The sequence below is a fragment of the Ranitomeya imitator genome, chromosome 4 (assembly GCF_032444005.1).
Source record: "Ranitomeya imitator isolate aRanImi1 chromosome 4, aRanImi1.pri, whole genome shotgun sequence".
NCBI classification, from domain to species: Eukaryota; Metazoa; Chordata; class Amphibia; order Anura; family Dendrobatidae; genus Ranitomeya; species Ranitomeya imitator.
The window spans coordinates 653435602-653452352 of record NC_091285.1 but is presented as its reverse complement, the minus strand read 5'-3'; the positions used below and the strand labels follow the sequence as shown (position 1 = coordinate 653452352).

Here is a 16751-nt window from a genome sequence, read left to right as displayed (position 1 = left end):
CCTGAGGGAGGAAGCCCAGAGACTGCAATACCACTTGTGACCACAGAAGTGAACTCAGCCACAGAATTCACAACACTTCCCACAGCAACGTATTGATGGTTTATGCCTGGAGCAGAAGGAGAAAGTGAGCTGGTCTGGCTGTAATGGGCAAAAATGATGTCTTCCCTGAGCCCTTAGACTGTCGACACCTTGAAGCAGTGCGGGAGGGCCAGTGGTCAAATGGATCTCACCATAACTTAAATGAGCTCTTCCTTGGAAGCGGGAATTCCTAGTCGCCCAACTTCCTCCAACTTTGCGCAGTGGCAATATCGTAGCCCATGAGGTATAACCGAGGCGTGATTATTGCTAATTGAAAACTTTTCCCAATACCCCGCCATGATGACTTGAAATATAGTCAGCATTGGCAATTTTTGTTGGTCTCTCAGGAGACTTCATCCATGGTATGCAAATGACAGAGTCTTAGCTCCTCCCAGCGTGGAGGAGAATCCTTGCTTCCCACACCAACGTATTGATGGTTTATGCCTGGAGCAGAAGGAGAAAGTGAGCTGGTCTGGCTGTAATGGGCAAAAATGATGTCTTCCCTGAGCCCTTAGACTGTCGACACCTTGAAGCAGTGTGGGAGGGCCAGTGGTCAAATGGATCTCACCATAACTTAAATGAGCTCTTCCTTGGAAGCGGGAATTCCTAGTCGCCCAACTTCCTCCAACTTTGCGCAGTGGCAATATCGTAGCCCATGAGGTATAACCGAGGCGTGATTATTGCTAATTGAAAACTTTTCCCAATACCCCGCCATGATGACTTGAAATATAGTCAGCGTTGGCAATTTTTCTTGGTCTCTCAGGAGACTTCATCCATGGTATGCAAATGACAGAGTCTTAGCTCCTCACAGTGTGGAGGAGAATTCTTGCTTCCCACAGCAACGTATTGATGGTTTATGCCTGGAGCAGAAGGAGAAAGTGAGCTGGTCTGGCTGTAATGGGCAAAAATGATGTCTTCCCTGAGCCCTTAGACTGTCGACACCTTGAAGCAGTGCGGGAGGGCCAGTGGTCAAATGGATCTCACCATAACTTAAATGAGCTCTTCCTTGGAAGCGGGAATTCCTAGTCGCCCAACTTCCTCCAACTTTGCGCAGCGGCAATATCGTAGCCCATGAGGTATAACCGAGGCGTGATTATTGCTAATTGAAAACTTTTCCCAATACCCCGCCATGATGACTTGAAATATAGTCAGCATTGGCAATTTTTGTTGGTCTCTCAGGAGACTTCATCCATGGTATGCAAATGACAAAGTCTTAGCTCCTCCCAGCGTGGAGGAGAATCCTTGCTTCCCACAGCAACGTATTGATGGTTTATGCCTGGAGCAGAAGGAGAAAGTGAGCTGGTCTGGCTGTAATGGGCAAAAATGATGTCTTCCCTGAGCCCTTAGACTGTCGACACCTTGAAGCAGTGCGGGAGGGCCAGTGGTCAAATGGATCTCACCATAACTTAAATGAGCTCTTCCTTGGAAGCGGGAATTCCTAGTCGCCCAACTTCCTCCAACTTTGCGCAGTGGCAATATCGTAGCCCATGAGGTATAACCGAGGCGTGATTATTGCTAATTGAAAACTTTTCCCAATACCCCGCCATGATGACTTGAAATATAGTCAGCACTGGCAATTTTTGTTGGTCTCTCAGGAGACTTCATCCATGGTATGCAAATGACAGAGTCTTAGCTCCTCCCAGCGTGGAGGAGAATCCTTGCTTCCCACAGCAACGTATTGATGGTTTATGCCTGGAGCAGAAGGAGAAAGTGAGCTAGTCTGGCTGTAATGGGCAAAAATGATGTCTTCCCTGAGCCCTTAGACTGTCGACACCTTGAAGCAGTGCGGGAGGGCCAGTGGTCAAATGGATCTCACCATAACTTAAATGAGCTCTTCCTTGGAAGCGGGAATTCCTAGTCGCCCAACTTCCTCCAACTTTGCGCAGTGGCAATATCGTAGCACATGAGGTATAACCGAGGCGTGATTATTGCTAATTGAAAACTTTTCCCAATACCCCGCCATGATGACTTGAAATATAGTCAGCATTGGCAATTTTTGTTGGTCTCTCAGGAGACTTCATCCATGGTATGCAAATGACAGAGTCTTAGCTTCTCCCAGCGTGGAGGAGAATCCTTGCTTCCCACAGCAACGTATTGATGGTTTATGCCTGGAGCAGAAGGAGAAAGTGAGCTGGTCTGGCTGTAATGGGCAAAAATGATGTCTTCCCTGAGCCCTTAGACTGTCGACACCTTGAAGCAGTGCGGGAGGGCCAGTGGTCAAATGGATCTCACCATAACTTAAATGAGCTCTTCCTTGGAAGCGGGAATTCCTAGTCGCCCAACTTCCTCCAACTTTGCGCAGTGGCAATATTGTAGCCCATGAGGTATAACCGAGGCGTGATTATTGCTAATTGAAAACTTTTCCCAATACCCAGCCATGATGACTTGAAATATAGTCAGCATTGGCAATTTTTGTTGGTCTCTCAGGAGACTTCGTCCATGGTATGCAAATGACAGAGTCTTAGCTCCTCCCAGTGTGGAGGAGAATCCTTGCTACCCACAGCAACGTATTGATGGTTTATGCCTGGAGCAGAAGGAGAAAGTGAGCTGGTCTGGCTGTAATGGGCAAAAATGATGTCTTCCCTGAGCCCTTAGACTGTCGACACCTTGAAGCAGTGCGGGAGGGCCAGTGGTCAAATGGATCTCACCATAACTTAAATGAGCTCTTCCTTGGAAGCGGGAATTCCTAGTCGCCCAACTTCCTCCAACTTTGCGCAGTGGCAATATCGTAGCCCATGAGGTATAACCGAGGCGTGATTATTGCTAATTGAAAACTTTTCCCAATACCCCGCCATGATGACTTGAAATATAGTCAGCATTGGCAATTTTTGTTGGTCTCTCAGGAGACTTCATCCAAGGTATGCAAATGACAGAGTCTTAGCTCCTCCCAGTGTGGAGGAGAATCCTTGCTTCCCACAGCAACGTATTGATGGTTTATGCCTGGAGCAGAAGGAGAAAGTGAGCTGGTCTGGCTGTAATGGGCAAAAATGATGTCTTCCCTGAGCCCTTAGACTGTCGACACCTTGAAGCAGTGTGGGAGGGCCAGTGGTCAAATGGATCTCACCATAACCTAAATGAGCTCTTCCTTGGAAGCAGGAATTCCTAGTCGCCCAACTACCTCCAACTTTGCGCAGTGGCAATATCGTAGCCCATGAGGTATAACCGAGGCGTGATTATTGCTAATTGAAAACTTTTCCCAATACGTCGCCATGATGACTTGAAATATAGTCAGCGTTGGCTATTTTTGTTGGTCTCTCAGGAGACTTCATCCATGGTATGCAAATGACAGAGTCTTAGCTCCTTCCAGTGTGGAGGAGAATCCTTGCTTCCCACAGCAACGTATTGATGGTTTATGCCTGGAGCAGAAGGAGAAAGTGAGCTGGTCTGGCTGTAATGGGCAAAAATGATGTCTTCCCTGAGCCCTTAGACTGTCGACACCTTGAAGCAGTGCGGGAGGGCCAGTGGTCAAATGGATCTCACCATAACTTAAATGAGCTCTTCCTTGGAAGCGGGAATTCCTAGTCGCCCAACTTCCTCCAACTTTGCGCAGTGGCAATATCGTAGCCCATGAGGTATAACCGAGGCGTGATTATTGCTAATTGAAAACTTTTCCCAATACCCCGCCATGATGACTTGAAATATAGTCAGCATTGGCAATTTTTGTTGGTCTCTCAGGAGACTTCATCCATGGTATGCAAATGACAGAGTCTTAGCTCCTCCCAGTGTGGAGGAGAATCCTTGCTTCCCACAGCAAAGTATTGATGGTTTATGCCTGGAGCAGAAGGAGAAAGTGAGCTGGTATGGCTGTAATGGGCAAAAATGATGTCTTCCCTGAGCCCTTAGACTGTCGACACCTTGAAGCAGTGCGAGAGGGCCAGTGGTCAAATGGATCTCACCATAACTTAAATGAGCTCTTCCTTGGAAGCGGGAATAACTATTCGCCCAACTTCCTCCAACTTTGCGCAGTGGCAATATCGTAGCCCATGAGGTATAACTGAGGCGTGATTATTGCTAATTGAAAACTTTTCCCAATACCCCGCCATGATGACTTGAAATATAGTCAGCATTGGCAATTTTTGTTGGTCTCTCAGGAGACTTCATCCATGGTATGCAAATGACAGAGTCTTAGCTCCTCCCAGTGTGGAGGAGAATCCTTGCTTCCCACAGCAACGTATTGATGGTTTATGCCTGGAGCAGAAGGAGAAAGTGAGCTGGTCTGGCTGTAATGGGCAAAAATGATGTCTTCCCTGAGCCCTTAGACTGTCGACACCTTGAAGCAGTGCGGGAGGGCCAGTGGTCAAATGGATCTCACCATAACTTAAATGAGCTCTTCCTTGGAAGCGGGAATTCCTAGTCGCCCAACTTCCTCCAACTTTGCGCAGTGGCAATATCGTAGCCCATGAGGTATAACCGAGGCGTGATTATTGCTAATTGAAAACTTTTCCCAATACCCCGCCATGATGACTTGAAATATAGTCAGCATTGGCAATTTTTGTTGGTCTCTCAGGAGACTTCATCCATGGTATGCAAATGACAGAGTCTTAGCTCCTCCCAGTGTGGAGGAGAGTCCTTGCTTCCCACAGCAACGTATTGATGGTTTATGCCTGGAGCAGAAGGAGAAAGTGAGCTGGTATGGCTGTAATGGGCAAAAATGATGTCTTCCCTGAGCCCTTAGACTGTCGACACCTTGAAGCAGTGCGGGAGGGCCAGTGGTCAAATGGATCTCACCATAACTTAAATGAGCTCTTCCTTGGAAGCGGGAATTCCTACTCGCCCAACTTCCTCCAACTTTGCGCAGTGGCAATATCGTAGCCCATGAGGTATAACCGAGGCGTGATTATTGCTAATTGAAAACTTTTCCCAATACCCCGCCATGATGACTTGAAATATAGTCAGCATTGGCAATTTTTGTTGGTCTCTCAGGAGACTTCATCCATGGTATGCAAATGACAGAGTCTTAGCTCCTCCCAGTGTGGAGGAGAATCCTTGCTTCCCACAGCAACGTATTGATGGTTTATGCCTGGAGCAGAAGGAGAAAGTGAGCTGGTCTGGCTGTAATGGGCAAAAATGATGTCTTCCCTGAGCCCTTAGACTGTCGACACCTTGAAGCAGTGCGGGAGGGCCAGTGGTCAAATGGATCTCACCATAACTTAAATGAGCTCTTCCTTGGAAGCGGGAATTCCTAGTCGCCCAACTTCCTCCAACTTTGCGCAGTGGCAATATCGTAGCCCATGAGGTATAACCGAGGCGTGATTATTGCTAATTGAAAACTTTTCCCAATACCTCGCCATGATGACTTGAAATATAGTCAGCATTGGCAATTTTTGTTGGTCTCTCAGGAGACTTCATCCATGGTATGCAAATGACAGAGTCTTAGCTCCTCCCAGTGTGGAGGAGAATCCTTGCTTCCCACAGCAACGTATTGATGGTTTATGCCTGGAGCAGAAGGAGAAAGTGAGCTGGTCTGGCTGTAATGGGCAAAAATGATGTCTTCCCTGAGCCCTTAGACTGTCGACACCTTGAAGCAGTGCGGGAGGGCCAGTGGTCAAATGGATCTCACCATAACTTAAATGAGCTCTTCCTTGGAAGCGGGAATTCCTAGTCGCCCAACTTCCTCCAACTTTGCGCAGTGGCAATATCGTAGCCCATGAGGTATAACCGAGGCGTGATTATTGCTAATTGAAAACTTTTCCCAATACCCCGCCATGATGACTTGAAATATAGTCAGCATTGGCAATTTTTGTTGGTCTCTCAGGAGACTTCATCCATGGTATGCAAATGACAGAGTCTTAGCTCCTCCCAGTGTGGAGGAGAATCCTTGCTTCCCACAGCAACGTATTGATGGTTTATGCCTGGAGCAGAAGGAGAAAGTGAGCTGGTCTGGCTGTAATGGGCAAAAATGATGTCTTCCCTGAGCCCTTAGACTGTCGACACCTTGAAGCAGTGCGGGAGGGCCAGTGGTCAAATGGATCTCACCATAACTTAAATGAGCTCTTCCTTGGAAGCGGGAATTCCTAGTCGCCCAACTTCCTCCAACTTTGCGCAGTGGCAATATCGTAGCCCATGAGGTATAACCGAGGCGTGATTATTGCTAATTGAAAACTTTTCCCAATACCCCGCCATGATGACTTGAAATATAGTCAGCATTGGCAATTTTTGTTGGTCTCTCAGGAGACTTCATCCATGGTATGCAAATGACAGAGTCTTAGCTCCTCCCAGTGTGGAGGAGAATCCTTGCTACCCACAGCAACGTATTGATGGTTTATGCCTGGAGCAGAAGGAGAAAGTGAGCTGGTCTGGCTGTAATGGGCAAAAATGATGTCTTCCCTGAGCCCTTAGACTGTCGACACCTTGAAGCAGTGCGGGAGGGCCAGTGGTCAAATGGATCTCACCATAACTTAAATGAGCTCTTCCTTGGAAGCGGGAATTCCTAGTCGCCCAACTTCCTCCAACTTTGCGCAGTGGCAATATCGTAGCCCATGAGGTATAACCGAGGCGTGATTATTGCTAATTGAAAACTTTTCCCAATACCCCGCCATGATGACTTGAAATATAGTCAGCATTGGCAATTTTTGTTGGTCTCTCAGGAGACTTCATCCATGGTATGCAAATGACAGAGTCTTAGCTCCTCCCAGTGTGGAGAAAAATCCTTGCTTCCCACAGCAACGTATTGATGGTTTATGCCTGGAGCAGAAGGAGAAAGTGAGCTGGTCTGGCTGTAATGGGCAAAAATGATGTCTTCCCTGAGCCCTTAGACTGTCGACACCTTGAAGCAGTGTGGGAGGGCCAGTGGTCAAATGGATCTCACCATAACTTAAATGAGCTCTTCCTTGGAAGCGGGAATTCCTAGTCGCCCAACTTCCTCCAACTTTGCGCAGTGGCAATATCGTAGCCCATGAGGAATAACCGAGGCGTGATTATTGCTAATTGAAAACTTTTCCCAATACCCCGCCATGATGACTTGAAATATAGTCAGCGTTGGCTATTTTTGTTGGTCTCTCAGGAGACTTCATTCAAGGTATGCAAATGACAGAGTCTTAGCTCCTCCCAGCGTGGAGGAGAATCCTTGCTTCCCACAGCAACGTATTGATGGTTTATGCCTGGAGCAGAAGGAGAAAGTGAGCTGGTCTGGCTGTAATGGGCAAAAATGATGTCTTCCCTGAGCCCTTAGACTGTCGACACCTTGAAGCAGTGCGGGAGGGCCAGTGGTCAAATGGATCTCACCATAACTTAAATGAGCTCTTCCTTGGAAGCGGGAATTCCTAGTCGCCCAACTTCCTCCAACTTTGCGCAGTGGCAATATCGTAGCACATGAGGTATAACCGAGGCGTGATTATTGCTAATTGAAAACTTTTCCCAATACCCCGCCATGATGACTTGAAATATAGTCAGCATTGGCAATTTTTGTTGGTCTCTCAGGAGACTTCATCCATGGTATGCAAATGACAGAGTCTTAGATCCTCCCAGCGTGGAGGAGAATCCTTGCTTCCCACAGCAACGTATTGATGGTTTATGCCTGGAGCAGAAGGAGAAAGTGAGCTGGTCTGGCTGTAATGGGCAAAAATGATGTCTTCCCTGAGCCCTTAGACTGTCGACACCTTGAAGCAGTGCGGGAGGGCCAGTGGTCAAATGGATCTCACCATAACTTAAATGAGCTCTTCCTTGGAAGCGGGAATTCCTAGTCGCCCAACTTCCTCCAACTTTGCGCAGTGGCAATATCGTAGCCCATGAGGTATAACCGAGGCGTGATTATTGCTAATTGAAAACTTTTCCCAATACCCCGCCATGATGACTTGAAATATAGTCAGCATTGGCAATTTTTGTTGGTCTCTCAGGAGACTTCATCCATGGTATGCAAATGACAGAGTCTTAGCTCCTCCCAGTGTGGAGGAGAATCCTTGCTACCCACAGCAACGTATTGATGGTTTATGCCTGGAGCAGAAGGAGAAAGTGAGCTGGTCTGGCTGTAATGGGCAAAAATGATGTCTTCCCTGAGCCCTTAGACTGTCGACACCTTGAAGCAGTGCGGGAGGGCCAGTGGTCAAATGGATCTCACCATAACTTAAATGAGCTCTTCCTTGGAAGCGGGAATTCCTAGTCGCCCAACTTCCTCCAACTTTGCGCAGTGGCAATATCGTAGCCCATGAGGTATAACCGAGGCGTGATTATTGCTAATTGAAAACTTTTCCCAATACCCCGCCATGATGACTTGAAATATAGTCAGCATTGGCAATTTTTGTTGGTCTCTCAGGAGACTTCATCCATGGTATGCAAATGACAGAGTCTTAGCTCCTCCCAGTGTGGAGGAAAATCCTTGCTTCCCACAGCAACGTATTGATGGTTTATGCCTGGAGCAGAAGGAGAAAGTGAGCTGGTCTGGCTGTAATGGGCAAAAATGATGTCTTCCCTGAGCCCTTAGACTGTCGACACCTTGAAGCAGTGCGGGAGGGCCAGTGGTCAAATGGATCTCACCATAACTTAAATGAGCTCTTCCTTGGAAGCGGGAATTCCTAGTCGCCCAACTTCCTCCATCTTTGCGCAGTGGCAATATCGTAGCACATGAGGTATAACCGAGGCGTGATTATTGCTAATTGAAAACTTTTCCCAATACCCCGCCATGATGACTTGAAATATAGTCAGCATTGGCAATTTTTGTTGGTCTTTCAGGAGACTTCATCCATGGTATGCAAATGACAGAGTCTTAGCTTCTCCCAGCGTGGAGGAGAATCCTTGCTTCCCACAGCAACGTATTGATGGTTTATGCCTGGAGCAGAAGGAGAAAGTGAGCTGGTCTGGCTGTAATGGGCAAAAATGATGTCTTCCCTGAGCCTTTAGACTGTCGACACCTTGAAGCAGTGCGGGAGGGCCAGTGGTCAAATGGATCTCACCATAACTTAAATGAGCTCTTCCTTGGAAGCGGGAATTCCTAGTCGCCCAACTTCCTCCAACTTTGCGCAGTGGCAATATTGTAGCCCATGAGGTATAACCGAGGCGTGATTATTGCTAATTGAAAACTTTTTCCAATACCCCGCCATGATGACTTGAAATATAGTCAGCATTGGCAATTTTTGTTGGTCTCTCAGGAGACTTCGTCCATGGTATGCAAATGACAGAGTCTTAGCTCCTCCCAGTGTGGAGGAGAATCCTTGCTACCCACAGCAACGTATTGATGGTTTATGCCTGGAGCAGAAGGAGAAAGTGAGCTGGTCTGGCTGTAATGGGCAAAAATGATGTCTTCCCTGAGCCCTTAGACTGTCGACACCTTGAAGCAGTGCGGGAGGGCCAGTGGTCAAATGGATCTCACCATAACTTAAATGAGCTCTTCCTTGGAAGCGGGAATTCCTAGTCGCCCAACTTCCTCCAACTTTGCGCAGTGGCAATATCGTAGCCCATGAGGTATAACTGAGGCGTGATTATTGCTAATTGAAAACTTTTCCCAATACCCCGCCATGATGACTTGAAATATAGTCAGCATTGGCAATTTTTGTTGGTCTCTCAGGAGACTTCATCCATGGTATGCAAATGACAGAGTCTTAGCTCCTCCCAGTGTGGAGGAGAATCCTTGCTTCCCACAGCAACGTATTGATGGTTTATGCCTGGAGCAGAAGGAGAAAGTGAGCTGGTCTGGCTGTAATGGGCAAAAATGATGTCTTCCCTGAGCCCTTAGACTGTCGACACCTTGAAGCAGTGTGGGAGGGCCAGTGGTCAAATGGATCTCACCATAACCTAAATGAGCTCTTCCTTGGAAGCGGGAATTCCTAGTCGCCCAACTACCTCCAACTTTGCGCAGTGGCAATATCGTAGCCCATGAGGTATAACCGAGGCGTGATTATTGCTAATTGAAAACTTTTCCCAATACCCCGCCTTGATGACTTGAAATATAGTCAGCGTTGGCTATTTTTGTTGGTCTCTCAGGAGACTTCATCCATGGTATGCAAATGACAGAGTCTTAGCTCCTTCCAGTGTGGAGGAGAATCCTTGCTTCCCACAGCAACGTATTGATGGTTTATGCCTGGAGCAGAAGGAGAAAGTGAGCTGGTCTGGCTGTAATGGGCAAAAATGATGTCTTCCCTGAGCCCTTAGACTGTCGACACCTTGAAGCAGTGCGGGAGGGCCAGTGGTCAAATGGATCTCACCATAACTTAAATGAGCTCTTCCTTGGAAGCGGGAATTCCTAGTCGCCCAACTTCCTCCAACTTTGCGCAGTGGCAATATCGTAGCCCATGAGGTATAACCGAGGCGTGATTATTGCTAATTGAAAACTTTTCCCAATACCCCGCCATGATGACTTGAAATATAGTCAGCATTGGCAATTTTTGTTGGTCTCTCAGGAGACTTCATCCATGGTATGCAAATGACAGAGTCTTAGCTCCTCCCAGAGTGGAGGAGAATCCTTGCTTCCCACAGCAAAGTATTGATGGTTTATGCCTGGAGCAGAAGGAGAAAGTGAGCTGGTATGGCTGTAATGGGCAAAAATGATGTCTTCCCTGAGCCCTTAGACTGTCGACACCTTGAAGCAGTGCGAGAGGGCCAGTGGTCAAATGGATCTCACCATAACTTAAATGAGCTCTTCCTTTGAAGCGGGAATTCCTATTCGCCCAACTTCCTCCAACTTTGCGCAGTGGCAATATCGTAGCCCATGAGGTATAACCGAGGCGTGATTATTGCTAATTGAAAACTTTTCCCAATACCCCGCCATGATGACTTGAAATATAGTCAGCATTGGCAATTTTTGTTGGTCTCTCAGGAGACTTTATCCATGGTATGCAAATGACAGAGTCTTAGCTCCTCCCAGTGTGGAGGGGAATCCTTGCTTCCCACAGCAACGTATTGATGGTTTATGCCTGGAGCAGAAGGAGAAAGTGAGCTGGTCTGGCTGTAATGGGCAAAAATGATGTCTTCCCTGAGCCCTTAGACTGTCGACACCTTGAAGCAGTGCGGGAGGGCCAGTGGTCAAATGGATCTCACCATAACTTAAATGAGCTCTTCCTTGGAAGCGGGAATTCCTAGTCGCCCAACTTCCTCCAACTTTGCGCAGTGGCAATATCGTAGCCCATGAGGTATAACCGAGGCGTGATTATTGCTAATTGAAAACTTTTCCCAATACCCCGCCATGATGACTTGAAATATAGTCAGCATTGGCAATTTTTGTTGGTCTCTCAGGAGACTTCATCCATGGTATGCAAATGACAGAGTCTTAGCTCCTCCCAGTGTGGAGGAGAGTCCTTGCTTCCCACAGCAACGTATTGATGGTTTATGCCTGGAGCAGAAGGAGAAAGTGAGCTGGTCTGGCTGTAATGGGCAAAAATGATGTCTTCCCTGAGCCCTTAGACTGTCGACACCTTGAAGCAGTGCGGGAGGGCCAGTGGTCAAATGGATCTCACCATAACTTAAATGAGCTCTTCCTTGGAAGCGGGAATTCCTAGTCGCCCAACTTCCTCCAACTTTGCGCAGTGGCAATATCGTAGCCCATGAGGTATAACCGAGGCGTGATTATTGCTAATTGAAAACTTTTCCCAATACCCCGCCATGATGACTTGAAATATAGTCAGCATTGGCAATTTTTGTTGGTCTCTCAGGAGACTTCATCCATGGTATGCAAATGACAGAGTCTTAGCTCCTCCCAGTGTGGAGGAGAATCCTTGCTTCCCACAGCAACGTATTGATGGTTTATGCCTGGAGCAGAAGGAGAAAGTGAGCTGGTCTGGCTGTAATGGGCAAAAATGATGTCTTCCCTGAGCCCTTAGACTGTCGACACCTTGAAGCAGTGCGGGAGGGCCAGTGGTCAAATGGATCTCACCATAACTTAAATGAGCTCTTCCTTGGAAGCGGGAATTCCTAGTCGCCCAACTTCCTCCAACTTTGCGCAGTGGCAATATCGTAGCCCATGAGGTATAACCGAGGCGTGATTATTGCTAATTGAAAACTTTTCCCAATACCCCGCCATGATGACTTGAAATATAGTCAGCATTGGCAATTTTTGTTGGTCTCTCAGGAGACTTCATCCATGGTATGCAAATGACAGAGTCTTAGCTCCTCCCAGTGTGGAGGAGAATCCTTGCTACCCACAGCAACGTATTGATGGTTTATGCCTGGAGCAGAAGGAGAAAGTGAGCTGGTCTGGCTATAAATGGGCAAAAGTGATGTCTTCCCTGAGCCCTTAGACTGTCGACACCTTGAAGCAGTGCGGGAGGGCCAGTGGTCAAATGGATCTCACCATAACTTAAATGAGCTCTTCCTTGGAAGCGGGAATTCCTAGTCGCCCAACTTCCTCCAACTTTGCGCAGTGGCAATATCGTAGCACATGAGGTATAACCGAGGCGTGATTATTGCTAATTGAAAACTTTTCCCAATACCCCGCTATGATGACTTGAAATATAGTCAGCATTGGCAATTTTTGTTGGTCTCTCATGAGACTTCATCCATGGTATGCAAATGACAGAGTCTTAGATCCTCCCAGCGTGGAGGAGAATCCTTGCTTCCCACAGCAACGTATTGATGGTTTATGCCTGGAGCAGAAGGAGAAAGTGAGCTGGTCTGGCTGTAATGGGCAAAAATGATGTCTTCCCTGAGCCCTTAGACTGTCGACACCTTGAAGCAGTGCGGGAGGGCCAGTGGTCAAATGGATCTCACCATAACTTAAATGAGCTCTTCCTTGGAAGCGGGAATTCCTAGTCGCCCAACTTCCTCCAACTTTGCGCAGTGGCAATATCGTAGCCCATGAGGTATAACCGAGGCGTGATTATTGCTAATTGAAAACTTTTCCCAATACCCCGCCATGATGACTTGAAATATAGTCAGCATTGGCAATTTTTGTTGGTCTCTCAGGAGACTTCATCCATGGTATGCAAATGACAGAGTCTTAGCTCCTCCCAGTGTGGAGGAGAATCCTTGCTACCCACAGCAACGTATTGATGGTTTATGCCTGGAGCAGAAGGAGAAAGTGAGCTGGTCTGGCTGTAATGGGCAAAAATGATGTCTTCCCTGAGCCCTTAGACTGTCGACACCTTGAAGCAGTGCGGGAGGGCCAGTGGTCAAATGGATCTCACCATAACTTAAATGAGCTCTTCCTTGGAAGCGGGAATTCCTAGTCGCCCATCTTCCTCCAACTTTGCGCAGTGGCAATATCGTAGCCCATGAGGTATAACCGAGGCGTGATTATTGCTAATTGAAAACTTTTCCCAATACCCCGCCATGATGACTTGAAATATAGTCAGCATTGGCAATTTTTGTTGGTCTCTCAGGAGACTTCATCCATGGTATGCAAATGACAGAGTCTTAGCTCCTCCCAGCGTGGAGGAGAATCCTTGCTTCCCACAGCAACGTATTGATGGTTTATGCCTGGAGCAGAAGGAGAAAGTGAGCTGGTCTGGCTGTAATGGGCAAAAATGATGTCTTCCCTGAGCCCTTAGACTGTCGACACCTTGAAGCAGTGCGGGAGGGCCAGTGGTCAAATGGATCTCACCATAACTTAAATGAGCTCTTCCTTGGAAGCGGGAATTCCTAGTCGCCCAACTTCCTCCAACTTTGCGCAGTGGCAATATCGTAGCTCATGAGGTATAACCGAGGCGTGATTATTGCTAATTGAAAACTTTTCCCAATACCCCGTCATGATGACTTGAAATATAGTCAGCATTGGCAATTTTTGTTGGTCTCTCAGGAGACTTCATCCGTGGTATGCAAATGACAGAGTCTTAGCTCCTCCCAGTGTGGAGGAGAATCCTTGCTTCCCACAGCAATGTATTGATGGTTTTTGCCTGGAGCAGAAGGAGAAAGTGAGCTGGTCTGGCTGTAATGGGCAAAAATGATGTCTTCCCTGAGCCCTTAGACTGTCGACACCTTGAAGCAGTGTGGGAGGGCCAGTGGTCAAATGGATCTCACCATAACCTAAATGAGCTCTTCCTTGGAAGGGGGAATTCCTAGTCGCCCAACTACCTCCAACTTTGCGCAGTGGCAATATCGTAGCCCATGAGGTATAACCGAGGCGTGATTATTGCTAATTGAAAACTTTTCCCAATACGTCGCCATGATGACTTGAAATATAGTCAGCGTTGGCTATTTTTGTTGGTCTCTCAGGAGACTTCATCCATGGTATGCAAATGACAGAGTCTTAGCTCCTTCCAGTGTGGAGGAGAATCCTTGCTTCCCACAGCAACGTATTGATGGTTTATGCCTGGAGCAGAAGGAGAAAGTGAGCTGGTCTGGCTGTAATGGGCAAAAATGATGTCTTCCCTGAGCCCTTAGACTGTCGACACCTTGAAGCAGTGCGGGAGGGCCAGTGGTCAAATGGATCTCACCATAACTTAAATGAGCTCTTCCTTGGAAGCGGGAATTCCTAGTCGCCCAACTTCCTCCAACTTTGCGCAGTGGCAATATCGTAGCCCATGAGGTATAACCGAGGCGTGATTATTGCTAATTGAAAACTTTTCCCAATACCCCGCCATGATGACTTGAAATATAGTCAGCATTGGCAACTTTTGTTGGTCTCTCAGGAGACTTCATCCATGGTATGCAAATGACAGAGTCTTAGCTCCTCCCAGTGTGGAGGAGAATCCTTGCTTCCCACAGCAAAGTATTGATGGTTTATGCCTGGAGCAGAAGAAGAAAGTGAGCTGGTATGGCTGTAATGGGCAAAAATGATGTCTTCCCTGAGCCCTTAGACTGTCGACACCTTGAAGCAGTGCGAGAGGGCCAGTGGTCAAATGGATCTCACCATAACTTAAATGAGCTCTTCCTTGGAAGCGGGAATTCCTATTCGCCCAACTTCCTCCAACTTTGCGCAGTGGCAATATCGTAGCCCATGAGGTATAACCGAGGCGTGATTATTGCTAATTGAAAACTTTTCCCAATACCCCGCCATGATGACTTGAAATATAGTCAGCATTGGCAATTTTTGTTGGTCTCTCAGGAGACTTCATCCATGGTATGCAAATGACAGAGTCTTAGCTCCTCCCAGTGTGGAGGAGAATCCTTGCTTCCCACAGCAACGTATTGATGGTTTATGCCTGGAGCAGAAGGAGAAAGTGAGCTGGTCTGGCTGTAATGGGCAAAAATGATGTCTTCCCTGAGCCCTTAGACTGTCGACACCTTGAAGCAGTGCGGGAGGGCCAGTGGTCAAATGGATCTCACCATAACTTAAATGAGCTCTTCCTTGGAAGCGGGAATTCCTAGTCGCCCAACTTCCTCCAACTTTGCGCAGTGGCAATATCGTAGCCCATGAGGTATAACCGAGGCGTGATTATTGCTAATTGAAAACTTTTCCCAATACCCCGCCATGATGACTTGAAATATAGTCAGCATTGGCAATTTTTGTTGGTCTCTCAGGAGACTTCATCCATGGTATGCAAATGACAGAGTCTTAGCTCCTCCCAGCGTGGAGGAGAGTCCTTGCTTCCCACAGCAACGTATTGATGGTTTATGCCTGGAGCAGAAGGAGAAAGTGAGCTGGTATGGCTGTAATGGGCAAAAATGATGTCTTCCCTGAGCCCTTAGACTGTCGACACCTTGAAGCAGTGCGGGAGGGCCAGTGGTCAAATGGATCTCACCATAACTTAAATGAGCTCTTCCTTGGAAGCGGGAATTCCTACTCGCCCAACTTCCTCCTACTTTGCGCAGTGGCAATATCGTAGCCCATGAGGTATAACCGAGGCGTGATTATTGCTAATTGAAAACTTTTCCCAATACCCCGCCATGATGACTTGAAATATAGTCAGCATTGGCAATTTTTGTTGGTCTCTCAGGAGACTTCATCCATGGTATGCAAATGACAGAGTCTTAGCTCCTCCCAGTGTGGAGGAGAATCCTTGCTTCCCACAGCAACGTATTGATGGTTTATGCCTGGAGCAGAAGGAGAAAGTGAGCTGGTCTGGCTGTAATGGGCAAAAATGATGTCTTCCCTGAGCCCTTAGACTGTCGACACCTTGAAGCAGTGCGGGAGGGCCAGTGGTCAAATGGATTTCACCATAACTTAAATGAGCTCTTCCTTGGAAGCGGGAATTCCTAGTCGCCCAACTTCCTCCAACTTTGCGCAGTGGCAATATCGTAGCCCATGAGGTATAACCGAGGCGTGATTATTGCTAATTGAAAACTTTTCCCAATACCCCGCCATGATGACTTGAAATATAGTCAGCATTGGCAATTTTTGTTGGTCTCTCAGGAGACTTCATCCTTGGTATGCAAATGACAGAGTCTTAGCTCCTCCCAGTGTGGAGGAGAATCCTTGCTTCCCACAGCAACGTATTGATGGTTTATGCCTGGAGCAGAAGGAGAAAGTGAGCTGGTCTGGCTGTAATGGGCAAAAATGATGTCTTCCCTGAGCCCTTACACTGTCGACACCTTGAAGCAGTGCGGGAGGGCCAGTGGTCAAATGGATCTCACCATAACTTAAATGAGCTCTTCCTTGGAAGCGGGAATTCCTAGTCGCCCAACTTCCTCCAACTTTGCGCAGTGGCAATATCGTAGCCCATGAGGTATAACCGAGACGTGATTATTGCTAATTGAAAACTTTTCCCAATACCCCGCCATGATGACTTGAAATATAGTCAGCATTGGCAATTTTTGTTGGTCTCTCAGGAGACTTCATCCATGGTATGCAAATGACAGAGTCTTAGCTCCTCCCAGTGTGGTGGAGAATCCTTGCTTCCCACAGCAACGTATTGATGGTTTATGCCTAG

The 16751-nt window shown here is 47.4% G+C and overlaps 40 non-coding genes across 40 annotated transcripts; all 40 read left to right on the top strand.

Annotated features, from left to right (window-relative positions):
• The first annotated feature begins 288 nt into the window (after positions 1–288).
• Positions 289–429, top strand: LOC138678022 (U4 spliceosomal RNA). Its single transcript, XR_011321404.1, has one exon. It is a non-coding gene; the product is annotated as a U4 spliceosomal RNA (small nuclear RNA).
• Positions 430–704: 275 nt separating this feature from the next.
• On the top strand, positions 705–845 carry LOC138677640 (U4 spliceosomal RNA). Its single transcript, XR_011321043.1, has one exon. It is a non-coding gene; the product is annotated as a U4 spliceosomal RNA (small nuclear RNA).
• Positions 846–1120: 275 nt separating this feature from the next.
• Positions 1121–1261, top strand: LOC138678198 (U4 spliceosomal RNA). Its single transcript, XR_011321569.1, has one exon. It is a non-coding gene; the product is annotated as a U4 spliceosomal RNA (small nuclear RNA).
• Positions 1262–1536: 275 nt separating this feature from the next.
• On the top strand, positions 1537–1677 carry LOC138677529 (U4 spliceosomal RNA). Its single transcript, XR_011320936.1, has one exon. It is a non-coding gene; the product is annotated as a U4 spliceosomal RNA (small nuclear RNA).
• A 275-nt stretch (positions 1678–1952) lies between these two features.
• LOC138677654 (U4 spliceosomal RNA) lies at positions 1953–2093 on the top strand. Its single transcript, XR_011321056.1, has one exon. It is a non-coding gene; the product is annotated as a U4 spliceosomal RNA (small nuclear RNA).
• A 275-nt stretch (positions 2094–2368) lies between these two features.
• On the top strand, positions 2369–2509 carry LOC138677629 (U4 spliceosomal RNA). The gene has a single exon (XR_011321033.1). It is a non-coding gene; the product is annotated as a U4 spliceosomal RNA (small nuclear RNA).
• Positions 2510–2784: 275 nt separating this feature from the next.
• LOC138678021 (U4 spliceosomal RNA) lies at positions 2785–2925 on the top strand. Its single transcript, XR_011321403.1, has one exon. It is a non-coding gene; the product is annotated as a U4 spliceosomal RNA (small nuclear RNA).
• A 275-nt stretch (positions 2926–3200) lies between these two features.
• LOC138677693 (U4 spliceosomal RNA) lies at positions 3201–3341 on the top strand. Its single transcript, XR_011321092.1, has one exon. It is a non-coding gene; the product is annotated as a U4 spliceosomal RNA (small nuclear RNA).
• A 275-nt stretch (positions 3342–3616) lies between these two features.
• On the top strand, positions 3617–3757 carry LOC138678020 (U4 spliceosomal RNA). Its single transcript, XR_011321402.1, has one exon. It is a non-coding gene; the product is annotated as a U4 spliceosomal RNA (small nuclear RNA).
• A 275-nt stretch (positions 3758–4032) lies between these two features.
• LOC138677517 (U4 spliceosomal RNA) lies at positions 4033–4173 on the top strand. The gene has a single exon (XR_011320924.1). It is a non-coding gene; the product is annotated as a U4 spliceosomal RNA (small nuclear RNA).
• A 275-nt stretch (positions 4174–4448) lies between these two features.
• Positions 4449–4589, top strand: LOC138678019 (U4 spliceosomal RNA). The gene has a single exon (XR_011321401.1). It is a non-coding gene; the product is annotated as a U4 spliceosomal RNA (small nuclear RNA).
• A 275-nt stretch (positions 4590–4864) lies between these two features.
• Positions 4865–5005, top strand: LOC138678017 (U4 spliceosomal RNA). Its single transcript, XR_011321400.1, has one exon. It is a non-coding gene; the product is annotated as a U4 spliceosomal RNA (small nuclear RNA).
• A 275-nt stretch (positions 5006–5280) lies between these two features.
• On the top strand, positions 5281–5421 carry LOC138678172 (U4 spliceosomal RNA). Its single transcript, XR_011321544.1, has one exon. It is a non-coding gene; the product is annotated as a U4 spliceosomal RNA (small nuclear RNA).
• Positions 5422–5696: 275 nt separating this feature from the next.
• Positions 5697–5837, top strand: LOC138678016 (U4 spliceosomal RNA). Its single transcript, XR_011321399.1, has one exon. It is a non-coding gene; the product is annotated as a U4 spliceosomal RNA (small nuclear RNA).
• Positions 5838–6112: 275 nt separating this feature from the next.
• On the top strand, positions 6113–6253 carry LOC138678015 (U4 spliceosomal RNA). Its single transcript, XR_011321398.1, has one exon. It is a non-coding gene; the product is annotated as a U4 spliceosomal RNA (small nuclear RNA).
• Positions 6254–6528: 275 nt separating this feature from the next.
• On the top strand, positions 6529–6669 carry LOC138678014 (U4 spliceosomal RNA). The gene has a single exon (XR_011321397.1). It is a non-coding gene; the product is annotated as a U4 spliceosomal RNA (small nuclear RNA).
• A 275-nt stretch (positions 6670–6944) lies between these two features.
• On the top strand, positions 6945–7085 carry LOC138677688 (U4 spliceosomal RNA). The gene has a single exon (XR_011321087.1). It is a non-coding gene; the product is annotated as a U4 spliceosomal RNA (small nuclear RNA).
• Positions 7086–7360: 275 nt separating this feature from the next.
• Positions 7361–7501, top strand: LOC138677653 (U4 spliceosomal RNA). Its single transcript, XR_011321055.1, has one exon. It is a non-coding gene; the product is annotated as a U4 spliceosomal RNA (small nuclear RNA).
• A 275-nt stretch (positions 7502–7776) lies between these two features.
• On the top strand, positions 7777–7917 carry LOC138678013 (U4 spliceosomal RNA). Its single transcript, XR_011321396.1, has one exon. It is a non-coding gene; the product is annotated as a U4 spliceosomal RNA (small nuclear RNA).
• Positions 7918–8192: 275 nt separating this feature from the next.
• Positions 8193–8333, top strand: LOC138678011 (U4 spliceosomal RNA). Its single transcript, XR_011321394.1, has one exon. It is a non-coding gene; the product is annotated as a U4 spliceosomal RNA (small nuclear RNA).
• A 275-nt stretch (positions 8334–8608) lies between these two features.
• LOC138677662 (U4 spliceosomal RNA) lies at positions 8609–8749 on the top strand. The gene has a single exon (XR_011321064.1). It is a non-coding gene; the product is annotated as a U4 spliceosomal RNA (small nuclear RNA).
• A 275-nt stretch (positions 8750–9024) lies between these two features.
• LOC138677513 (U4 spliceosomal RNA) lies at positions 9025–9165 on the top strand. The gene has a single exon (XR_011320920.1). It is a non-coding gene; the product is annotated as a U4 spliceosomal RNA (small nuclear RNA).
• Positions 9166–9440: 275 nt separating this feature from the next.
• Positions 9441–9581, top strand: LOC138677516 (U4 spliceosomal RNA). Its single transcript, XR_011320923.1, has one exon. It is a non-coding gene; the product is annotated as a U4 spliceosomal RNA (small nuclear RNA).
• Positions 9582–9856: 275 nt separating this feature from the next.
• On the top strand, positions 9857–9997 carry LOC138677666 (U4 spliceosomal RNA). The gene has a single exon (XR_011321068.1). It is a non-coding gene; the product is annotated as a U4 spliceosomal RNA (small nuclear RNA).
• A 275-nt stretch (positions 9998–10272) lies between these two features.
• Positions 10273–10413, top strand: LOC138678010 (U4 spliceosomal RNA). Its single transcript, XR_011321393.1, has one exon. It is a non-coding gene; the product is annotated as a U4 spliceosomal RNA (small nuclear RNA).
• Positions 10414–10688: 275 nt separating this feature from the next.
• On the top strand, positions 10689–10829 carry LOC138678009 (U4 spliceosomal RNA). Its single transcript, XR_011321392.1, has one exon. It is a non-coding gene; the product is annotated as a U4 spliceosomal RNA (small nuclear RNA).
• A 275-nt stretch (positions 10830–11104) lies between these two features.
• On the top strand, positions 11105–11245 carry LOC138678008 (U4 spliceosomal RNA). The gene has a single exon (XR_011321391.1). It is a non-coding gene; the product is annotated as a U4 spliceosomal RNA (small nuclear RNA).
• A 275-nt stretch (positions 11246–11520) lies between these two features.
• On the top strand, positions 11521–11661 carry LOC138678007 (U4 spliceosomal RNA). Its single transcript, XR_011321390.1, has one exon. It is a non-coding gene; the product is annotated as a U4 spliceosomal RNA (small nuclear RNA).
• Positions 11662–11936: 275 nt separating this feature from the next.
• LOC138678006 (U4 spliceosomal RNA) lies at positions 11937–12077 on the top strand. The gene has a single exon (XR_011321389.1). It is a non-coding gene; the product is annotated as a U4 spliceosomal RNA (small nuclear RNA).
• A 276-nt stretch (positions 12078–12353) lies between these two features.
• On the top strand, positions 12354–12494 carry LOC138677702 (U4 spliceosomal RNA). Its single transcript, XR_011321100.1, has one exon. It is a non-coding gene; the product is annotated as a U4 spliceosomal RNA (small nuclear RNA).
• Positions 12495–12769: 275 nt separating this feature from the next.
• Positions 12770–12910, top strand: LOC138678005 (U4 spliceosomal RNA). Its single transcript, XR_011321388.1, has one exon. It is a non-coding gene; the product is annotated as a U4 spliceosomal RNA (small nuclear RNA).
• A 275-nt stretch (positions 12911–13185) lies between these two features.
• On the top strand, positions 13186–13326 carry LOC138678004 (U4 spliceosomal RNA). Its single transcript, XR_011321387.1, has one exon. It is a non-coding gene; the product is annotated as a U4 spliceosomal RNA (small nuclear RNA).
• A 275-nt stretch (positions 13327–13601) lies between these two features.
• On the top strand, positions 13602–13742 carry LOC138677593 (U4 spliceosomal RNA). The gene has a single exon (XR_011320999.1). It is a non-coding gene; the product is annotated as a U4 spliceosomal RNA (small nuclear RNA).
• Positions 13743–14017: 275 nt separating this feature from the next.
• Positions 14018–14158, top strand: LOC138677691 (U4 spliceosomal RNA). Its single transcript, XR_011321090.1, has one exon. It is a non-coding gene; the product is annotated as a U4 spliceosomal RNA (small nuclear RNA).
• A 275-nt stretch (positions 14159–14433) lies between these two features.
• LOC138677539 (U4 spliceosomal RNA) lies at positions 14434–14574 on the top strand. The gene has a single exon (XR_011320945.1). It is a non-coding gene; the product is annotated as a U4 spliceosomal RNA (small nuclear RNA).
• Positions 14575–14849: 275 nt separating this feature from the next.
• On the top strand, positions 14850–14990 carry LOC138678003 (U4 spliceosomal RNA). The gene has a single exon (XR_011321386.1). It is a non-coding gene; the product is annotated as a U4 spliceosomal RNA (small nuclear RNA).
• Positions 14991–15265: 275 nt separating this feature from the next.
• Positions 15266–15406, top strand: LOC138678001 (U4 spliceosomal RNA). Its single transcript, XR_011321385.1, has one exon. It is a non-coding gene; the product is annotated as a U4 spliceosomal RNA (small nuclear RNA).
• Positions 15407–15681: 275 nt separating this feature from the next.
• LOC138677510 (U4 spliceosomal RNA) lies at positions 15682–15822 on the top strand. The gene has a single exon (XR_011320917.1). It is a non-coding gene; the product is annotated as a U4 spliceosomal RNA (small nuclear RNA).
• Positions 15823–16097: 275 nt separating this feature from the next.
• On the top strand, positions 16098–16238 carry LOC138677999 (U4 spliceosomal RNA). Its single transcript, XR_011321383.1, has one exon. It is a non-coding gene; the product is annotated as a U4 spliceosomal RNA (small nuclear RNA).
• Positions 16239–16513: 275 nt separating this feature from the next.
• On the top strand, positions 16514–16654 carry LOC138677592 (U4 spliceosomal RNA). The gene has a single exon (XR_011320998.1). It is a non-coding gene; the product is annotated as a U4 spliceosomal RNA (small nuclear RNA).
• The last annotated feature ends 97 nt before the right edge of the window (positions 16655–16751 follow it).